Genomic DNA, 9,368 nt, shown 5'->3' on the forward strand with positions numbered 1-9,368 from the left:
TATCTTCTGTCATGTCGGTCAGACATTGCAACAGGGTAGGGTAGCACTTAACAGCACGAACGCACCAACGAGTAGGACACAAACCTAGCGAATTGCAGGCAACTTCATCGGAACTAAAAAGCGACATGAATAAAGATTTACGTTTAAAGTTTAGTCGATCGATTCACGAATTACAACTGCAACACCTTGAACTGATTTTTTACAACGTCTTGCAAAATCAAATCGAGAGCATGGTTACTGCAGTGAATGTATAACGATCCAGGGCATAATGCTTTAAGTTTGGCCCGCACTCCGTTATAACAACCAGATCTCTTGTTGTTCTATGCTGTAAAGTGAATATCTCAGAATGATGTCCAATAAACGATGGACCGCCGTGTTAGTAAGGAGGGTGGCTAGTACCGCTACTGCGAGGTATAGCTCCCTGTGATTACGATCATAGGCGCCGGGTTTTGAAAATTGCCGGGGGGGCAAACTTTCCAGCCGACTGATTGCTTACATTCAAAATGCTGATGTTTGTTTGTCAGCATTGATGTTTGTTTGCGTCTATCTGCCATTGTATATCGCCAAGCTTTATAATGTAGGCTCAGGCCTCGAAATTCACGGCGGACATGTCCGCCGTCACAGCATGTGATGTCCGCGGGAAGTACCATCTAGATCGGGGTCCACGTCTTTTAGGCGCTGACAGTTAGGCGCTGGTCTAATAGGCGCGCACACTGTGGCGTCTGGATATTTAGGTGCGGAGCACTGTGGCGCCCGGTCATTTAAGTGCTATTCCTAGTGAAGTCTGTAGATTGTATCAGCTTGGCAGGGAGGGGCGTAGGGCAATGCTTTTCACACAAAATATTATATTGAACAGGAAAATATATTGTTTTGTTAATGCGTGTGCGTTGTTGTGGGTCATGGCTTCAGTGAGTGAAGCTGCTTACACCGGCAATGCTTTTTCACACAAAACGTTATATTATAATTTTAAGCAAAAAGTTTACGTAATTTAGCCTACAGTCTTTTTCATCGAGAAATTCCAAAGTAAGGGGTTGCCTAGTCAGTTTTGACTGCCAATTCCAATGAGTGAAAGAAAAAAAATCCACTGCGTCCCCATCTTTAAGAAGTCCTCATCTGATAACTGCACCGCCAAAATATTTTTTTTTTAATTAGCCAAAAAAGGACAGGCAAAGACTATGGATCTGCCATCATTTACATTTTTTTGCTTGAAATAAGCTACCTTTTAACCTTGGACGTAGGGATACTTCCTTGGTCATCATGGCAAAAATCCCAAGGCGTGTGTATAGCCTACGTCCGTGGTCGCGAAAGAGTTAACTAAAAATGAACTCAATAATGTTCGGAAGCTTGAATAATTTATTGATAAAGCTTTCACCAACGCAAACTTGGATTAACAACAAACAAAACAATAATAAATCAATAAAACAACAATATATTTTTCTGTTCAATATAACATTTTGTGTGAAAAACATTGCTGGTTTAAGCGGTAGCCACTTTAACAAGTCGAAATTCTGCCACTGAAATTGACTAGAATGAAACCGCCAACCAATCATAAGCTACGGTTTAAGTGACGTAAAAAATGGCGAAAAGAAGATGATAGAAAGCAAATTAAGTGATGGATTTTTTGTCAGCTGGTTGGCTTAGGGGTTAGGGACTAGGGTTAGGGCTAGAAAGTAGTCATTTCATTGACGCGTGTTCGATTCTCACCACTGCTATTGCTCTTTTTCTTCTGTAATTACCAAATAAAGTTCAAAACAAGCATTAACTCTCTGGATGAGTGCTAGAAGGGTTACAATTGGACGGTAGCCTCTTATAACACGTTCTGATTGGTTGGCGGTTGCATTGTAGTCAATTTCAGTGGCAGAATTTCGACTTGTTAAAGTGGCTACCGGTTTAAGCAGCTTCACACACGGCAGCCATGATATACTTTTCTGCCAAGCTGATACAATCTATAGACTTTACTAGGAATAGCACTTAAATGACCGGGCGCCACATTGCTCTGCACCTAAATATCCAGACGCCACAGTGTGCGCGCCTATTAGACCAGCGTCTAACTGTCAGCGCCTAAAAGACTTGCTCCCAGTGCTGTGTCAAGGGGGGGCCGGCCCCCGGGCCCACCATCTCAGGGGGCCCACAAGTAATAGACTTTTGCGCGTCAGTGTCATGTTTTTTAGCTGCTAAAGTTTACTGCGTGTACTTCCATTGAGAAGATAATTTAGGTCCGATACCAATGAGATGCCGGGCCTGGGCCCTTGTACCAAAATATCTCAAAAATCACCATATTATCTTGAATCAAAGTTAAAATAGGCTGCGACAACATTAGTAAAATCATTTGTATTTGAAACAAAACAGGTTGGTTGTAATTAAATACTTGAAATCAAGAAGGGCCCAATTCCCACAAAGGTGTGTTTAAAATAAATGTGTTGTAGTTATTTTGTGATGGAATTTCAGGGGGCCCACAGGTAATAGACTTTTGCGTTTCAGTAACAATGTGTTTTTTAGTTGTTAAAGTTTACTGCGTGTAGCCTACTTGTCCATTAACCCTTTCGCTGCTATAGGTATGTCTAGTCCCTGTGCTAAGCCCTTTTTTAGGAAAAAATATGCATTTTCAAATGAATGTGCAAAAAGTACTACAAGAGCTTTTTTGAAAATTTCTTTTATGTATTAGATTTTAAAAAAGGTTGGACTAATAAAAACAGGCAAAATTTTAGAGTTTTGCGCAGTTAGATTGTCACGTGACGTCATGGCAGCCATTTTGGATTTTTTCATTTTTGTGAAGTTTGTGAAGAAAACGTTTTTTTTGTAATGAAATGTAGTTAGAAAGTCTTTTTGCTTACTAAATATGGATAAAGATACACAAAACGAACAAAATCAATTACTGAATAACATTTAAAAAATGAAACTGGTAAAAAAAGTAATAAATAAAAAAAATTTGCATTTCATAATGAATGTGAAAAAAATAAGCTCCTACTAGAGCTTTTTGAAAATTTCTTTTGTGTTTTAGATTTAAAAAAAGGTTGTACTAATAAAAATAAGAAAATTTTAAAATTTTACACAGATAAATTGTTACGTGACTGGCAGCCATTTTAGATGCTTCAATTTTTAGAAAATCTGTAAAAAAAAGTTTTTTTCTAGTGAAATGTTGTTGGAATGTCTTGTTGTTTACTGAAAATGGATAAAAATACACAAAACGGACAAAAAGAACCATAAAATACCATGTAAAAAATGAAAGATACATTGAAAAATAGTTATAGTTTGTAGGCTACATAGTGATTGTAGTCTTCTATCACATAGGCTAATGCTTTTCAATAAATGTTTTTGCTTTCTTTCACAGTACAAACTTCAGGCTGTTGAGTTTGGTGAGAGCATAATTTGGACATTGCAGCCAGGCCCGGATTTAGGGAGGGGGCAGAGGGTGCAGGTGCCCCGGACCCCCCTTTTGAAGGGACCCCAGACGTAGAAAAAAATGTAATTTCTTGTTGTTATTTTTTTTTCGGCCTTTGAAGTTTATGCAAAATGCTGTGCAGTGCTGGATTACTGCTACTGTACACGTAGAGGTGGTTTTTCGCGCTGACGGAGCTAAAAAAAAATTTGCACGGGGCCCCCCCGATCTAAAAGTGCCCCCGGCCCCCCATCAGCTAAATCCGGCCCTGGGTGCAGCTACAGAATAATCCAATTTGATGTGGTAAACCATAAAACAATCTTTATCTGCATGCAGGCCTGGCTGGCTTGGACAGTCAGGGCAAACTTGGGCGGACCATAAATGGAGTTCTGAATGGAAGTCAAGCGCCACCAGACTCTATTCGTTCAGTCCCGACGCCGACACACGTCCCATCGGCCTAAGGCTACCAAGACAGGCATGGGTGCGCCTCAACCGTCTTCGTACGGGCGTCGGGCTTTTTCGCTCAACCATGCACCAATGGAGAATGGCTTCTTCCTCCTCCTGTGACTGTGGTGCCGAGGAACAGACCGCAAACCACATCATCAATGACTGTTCCTTCTTCAAGCCATCTAATGGAGTGGAAGGTCTGCGCGTCATGGATGATGAAACCAAAGACTGGCTGCTCTCTAGTAGCCTTCCAGTGTAGTCCGGGAACATCGTAAATCTGGGGTGGTAAAAAGATAGACCCTCGGCCCCAGAGGCTCACACGACGACGACGACCACCCTCTTCATCATAATCGGGAGACACATGCATGGATCTATCGTCAAGATGTAAATCATAAAAATCATTCAAATCACATTCCCAATCACTCCCCGGGCTGTCATAGTCAACATGCGGAAACGAAACTTCTTATCAGCAATATCAAAATTGTCCTCGCTGTCTGTGTCAGCAAAAATCTGACCTACCGCTTCCTCCGTATTGAATCGACTACCTCGCACATTGCTCCCCGACATTTTAAAGTTTGACGTTTTTAAACAGCTACAAATAACTTTTAGTGCATAGAAACAAGCCAAGCTGGCGCGTGCTAGTCAATGACTAGCTTCAAGGTTTTAACTGACTACCCGGTATTATCGGGTACACGCATTTCACCCAGGGTTGCATTCCTGGGGGGGGGGCTCCGGGGGGCTCGTTCAAGCTTCCATTTTTCAGCTTTTCTAGCTGAACAACAAGTTTTCGACTGAGCAAGTAACACTTTAACAGCTTTCTCACAACAAAACTGCAAAAAAACCCGAACATAAGTTGATAGCGATGTTTGTTTGTTTATCTTTATCCTGCATTGCGGGAAAGCGGACTTGAGCGCTATGCATCGGTGTACGCCTTCCGACATACACCTGACCCACGCTGCAGCCGACGGCAATGTCTGTTTTCCGGTTGTCTACTTTACTTATGACTTAAATTTGGTACTACCCATTACTCGAAATCGATCACTAGGTAGAGGCAATTATCGTTAAGTTTCTTGCCCAGAGAAACAACAGCATGTGCGGGTGGCTGGAGTCGAACATGCAGGCTCTCGACTGCGAGCCCAACGCGCTAACCACTCGGCCACGGCTGCGGATAGCAATCGCCAATTATCACTTTTGTCAGAAACTCTCCAGACTGGGAATATCAACTTCGTAGTAGCTAATCGTCATGTCAAATGGACTGTTAATTCTCTACTTCAAATAAAAAAAGCTATTCAAGAAGGAAAGTATTCGTTTAATGAAGTTGTTAACTTGAGTCCCGGAAGTACAAAAAACTACTCCTTTAAAGGCACAACATTGGACCAGTTCAAAGCTTGACGTAGAGACTATACGGTACCCTTCTTTTGATCGTAATCGGTTTATTCAAGCTTTGGTTGACAACATTGGAAGCAGGATGGTGGACACCAACAATAAAAATTCTGTGAAGAGCTTGGAAATTATTGTACTAGAATTGTGGCCTGCTGCAGTCGAAGTTCCATGGCAAGAAGGGGAGCACAGATTACGAAAAATAGAGGAGAGATTTCATGTCATCACTCCTATTTCCGATTTTCGATTGTATGTTGACAATCCTTGTCATATACTAGATGCGATAAAGTTGCTCAAGAACGTAATACTAAACATGATTGCTATAAGTTCTGCTGAAGCCAAACGTGGATTTTCACAAATGAACTTGGTCATCACACCGCTACGATCACGGCTGACCATACCACTTGTTTCAGCATTGTTTTTCATCAGCATCAATGGACCACCTCCTCATTTATGGAATGGCACTGCGGCAACTCAGAAGTGGTTGCAGACTCATCGGTCGGCTGTGGATATTGTCCACATTGAATGAACTCAGATCTGTGCAAAAACTGTTTGCTGGTTAAAATCAAGGACTGTCGTGGTGCTTATAACTTAGCTCATAAAACCAAAGACCTGGCAGACAGGCTATTTGTTTTGTGTAATCTCGTTTGCACCAACTTGAAATATGCTTTTGCTGTAATTGGAGTTTTTTAAACTGTTTGTTAATAACTAAATGAGATTTTAGTGTAACTGTCACATTGGCAGCTTATTGGTTCTTATATAGCAAATCTGCAACCACAAGCGCTCATGTCAAGAATTGCATTTCCTTACTTTCCTATTGCAGTCGATGTTTTTGCAAGTGTGCTTAGGATTGGCTCATACAAATAAGTTTACAATTGAGTTAAGAGATTGGAATTAGCTCATGCAAATCGAGTTTCAAGTGTAGGCCTACGCAGTAAAAAAAAGCAAAGGAGATTGCAGTGTAGCAACCAAGCCAAATTTCAAACTTATAATTTTATATCGGATTCAACCACGTTTTTACGCTTTGTTGCTTCTACCTTTTTCTGTACTTCAAACTATGTTTTAGCATGGGTTGTTTTTCGACATGATGTTCAGAAGTAAAAACATACTGAACAGTGTTTCCTTTTAAAAAAGGTAAACATTGTTGGCAAACCTACACCGATTACTTATACATACTTTGTCTATAACAACACAGCTACGTGATAGAGCCCCCCCAAAAAAAATTTTAGGAATGCACCCCTGATTTCACCGACATGTTGCTATACTCGGTAACACCGGGTACACGCACTGAAAGGGTTAAGAAGATAATTTAGGCCCGGTATCAATTAGCATAAACTTTAAGAGTGAGGTACGATTGATTTTGAAGTCTGCCAATAATTAAACAAGACACATAAAATACTTTTTGTAATACTGGACTAGCTGAAAGTTTGGTTGGTCTATTGATATCCCTTTTAACAATAAAGTATTTTTCTACATCTACTGGTATAACTTGCAAGGTAAAAGTCTTTTTTAAAGTGTCATAAGCTGCATTAAGGCTGTTGCACTTTTAGCTTAACGTTTTGGTTTTACAGGGTGTTTTGTTTTCTTAAGCTTAACTTCAAAGTGAATGTTACTGGTTTACAACTGGTAGTCTAGTTTTAGAATGGTGTAACATTGCTATGTACCAAGATTTCATTCAGCATTTCATAAAGAAGATGTCTTGTTTGAACTAGCGACATTCTTGCTTTGAACATTTCAGATTTATAAACAAAACTCTCAAAGAGGAATTCTTTGAAATGGCTGACCATGGAGGTTTGTCAGAACCAAGCAAACTTTGCTTTGCCATTATTGCCATTGAAGTACATTCGTTTACTATGATTACCAATGGTGCAGACGTGCTGCAAAAGTTTTGCAGATGTTCCAAACAAGGGAATGTTTTTCTCAAAGCTCTTTGCATAGTTTTTTTTTCAAAAGTTATGTTGAGCCAAATGTTAAACCTTGAATGTACCAGAAACCATGAAGCATTTAATGCGATCTTTACCCATGTCTTTAATTGCTGTGGTAAGAACCAGATAAAGTGATCAGCAGGCCACAAGCTGAAGAACAACCACCAAAAGTAAGGCAAACAATTCAAAAACTGACCTCAAAGGTCAACAAGTAATAAGCGGACAGCGGACATTGAGTAGTGTAATAATCAATTCACCTGCCTTTAGATGTAGGCCATAAAAATGTTTGTCTTATTTGTAGCCTATTCCATTTCTGCAGTCATATTTTGTTTACTGCTAAAAAATTGTAAACAGTAAACAAAATAGCATTTCTCACAGATTAATTAGCATTTCATTTTTAGCATTTACAATCCCGTAATTATAAATATCCCTGACTTTACAGAGGTAGCTATCGGCAAGTGTAACCAGCATATATTTAGATACCAGTATAATAAGTATTTTATGACAGTTGCCAGGATTTTGTTTGTGATTTCAAATCGTTGCTGCTTTATATTTCATTTCTTTCATTCCAAGCAAAGATGAAGGTATAACTTGATAGACCTGTGTTTACTATAAATTATATTTCTGCTTTGTTCTGTACACTGCTGGGTTGATGGTTGTTTATGAAGTTATAAAAGTTTAACTAGGTAGTAGTTATTGTGCAGTAAGCATTACAACATTTCATTAAGCACCAGTCCCCTATGAAGGCTTTCTGAGTACTGCACAGTTGTCAGTGAGTAATGAAGCTGTTAGAGTGTTAGACCTTACCTAGAAACCTCTTAACTAGTGTTGCACTGTAAATATTGCTCCGTTTTGGTAAAGTTCATAGTAATTTTCTTATGTATGCTGTGATTCCTGCGAAGTAGTTGCAACATGTGATAAAGTTATTAAACTTCATCTACATAAGTCAGCATTCATGCCCATGTACCATTCCAATAACAGCTGTTTTTAGCATGACCAATGGTGTTTGCATATGAAAAAAATAATTACATGTAGTAAAGTTAATTCAACAGTTAGATTACAGCAACTGCTGCTCATAATAATTGTGCTTCTTAAATTTAACAACCACAATGTTCCAAAAATAAAGCAATTAATAAAAAAAATGTTTTAGTGAAATATAGCATGATTAACAACAGGTTTCTAATAATAGTGTATCTTGTGTGAGTAGGCCTAGTTAATAAACCATGTACGCCATTCTGTGCTGTTATAAATTACCACTGTTCTGTTGTGAATTGAAAGTATATCACTAGATTGGTAACTACTGTTTTTATCATACTAAAGTTCCTGATTATGCAAATTTGAGTTTTGAGTACACTTGAGTTTTCATGTTAGCATTTTGAATGGGTACCTGGGTAGCTTTTTGAAAGTATTGTAATGGTGAGTGGTTTAATCAATCAATCACTGGTTTATGTTTTTTCACAAAATATTACACCAAATGCACTGGTACATTACATAAAAGTGAGTGAGGAAGGAAGCGAAAGACCTTATGAGGTCACCAAGTCAGCCTCCACCCCAGTGATCCTATAAAGCAAAACATAATTACCACTTGGTGAAAGTGTTAAAATGTTGTTTTTTAAAGCATTTGTGAATTCACTTTATTTTTTGCACTTCTAAACTGTTTTGCTATGTTATGGCTATACATTTAAAAATAATAGGTTAGTGAAATTTCAGATGCCAATTGTAATTTTTGGAAAAAATTGCTTTCAAATGTAACTAACCAATTTAAAATTCTCATAATTTTGTCAATTCTTGTCCGATATAAAAAATTGTATGAACTCAATGTGATAAGCATGTCAAATTTTTATGCTAACTTCTACTGTGTGATATATACTGATATAAGATCTGGGTTGAATGACCCCTACGCTTCATGACCGTTGCCAGTGTTCCCGACAATTTTCACCAAATCAAACGTCATATAAAAACCGTTATGGTCTACTTAACCTAGCTGGCATCCTACGTCATGGAAATTGCTAGAAAATGTCCAAATATTGCACCATCGGTCGTAAGACCTGATGAAATATTGCATCAGCCGCTTTGAACACGGGTTTGAATTGCGTGACAATGTCTTTCATTATTGCGTCACAGTTACTGTGTACGTGCATTTGAGATATCGCAAATTATTCTAGTCATTCGTAAAATTGTTTGTTGGAAGTCAGTCGCAAGTTTAACTGTTTGCTTGGTGCTTGCTAGCTGGACAA

This window comes from Aplidium turbinatum, chromosome 2, assembly GCF_918807975.1.
Source record: "Aplidium turbinatum chromosome 2, kaAplTurb1.1, whole genome shotgun sequence".
Taxonomy (NCBI): Eukaryota; Metazoa; Chordata; class Ascidiacea; order Aplousobranchia; family Polyclinidae; genus Aplidium; species Aplidium turbinatum.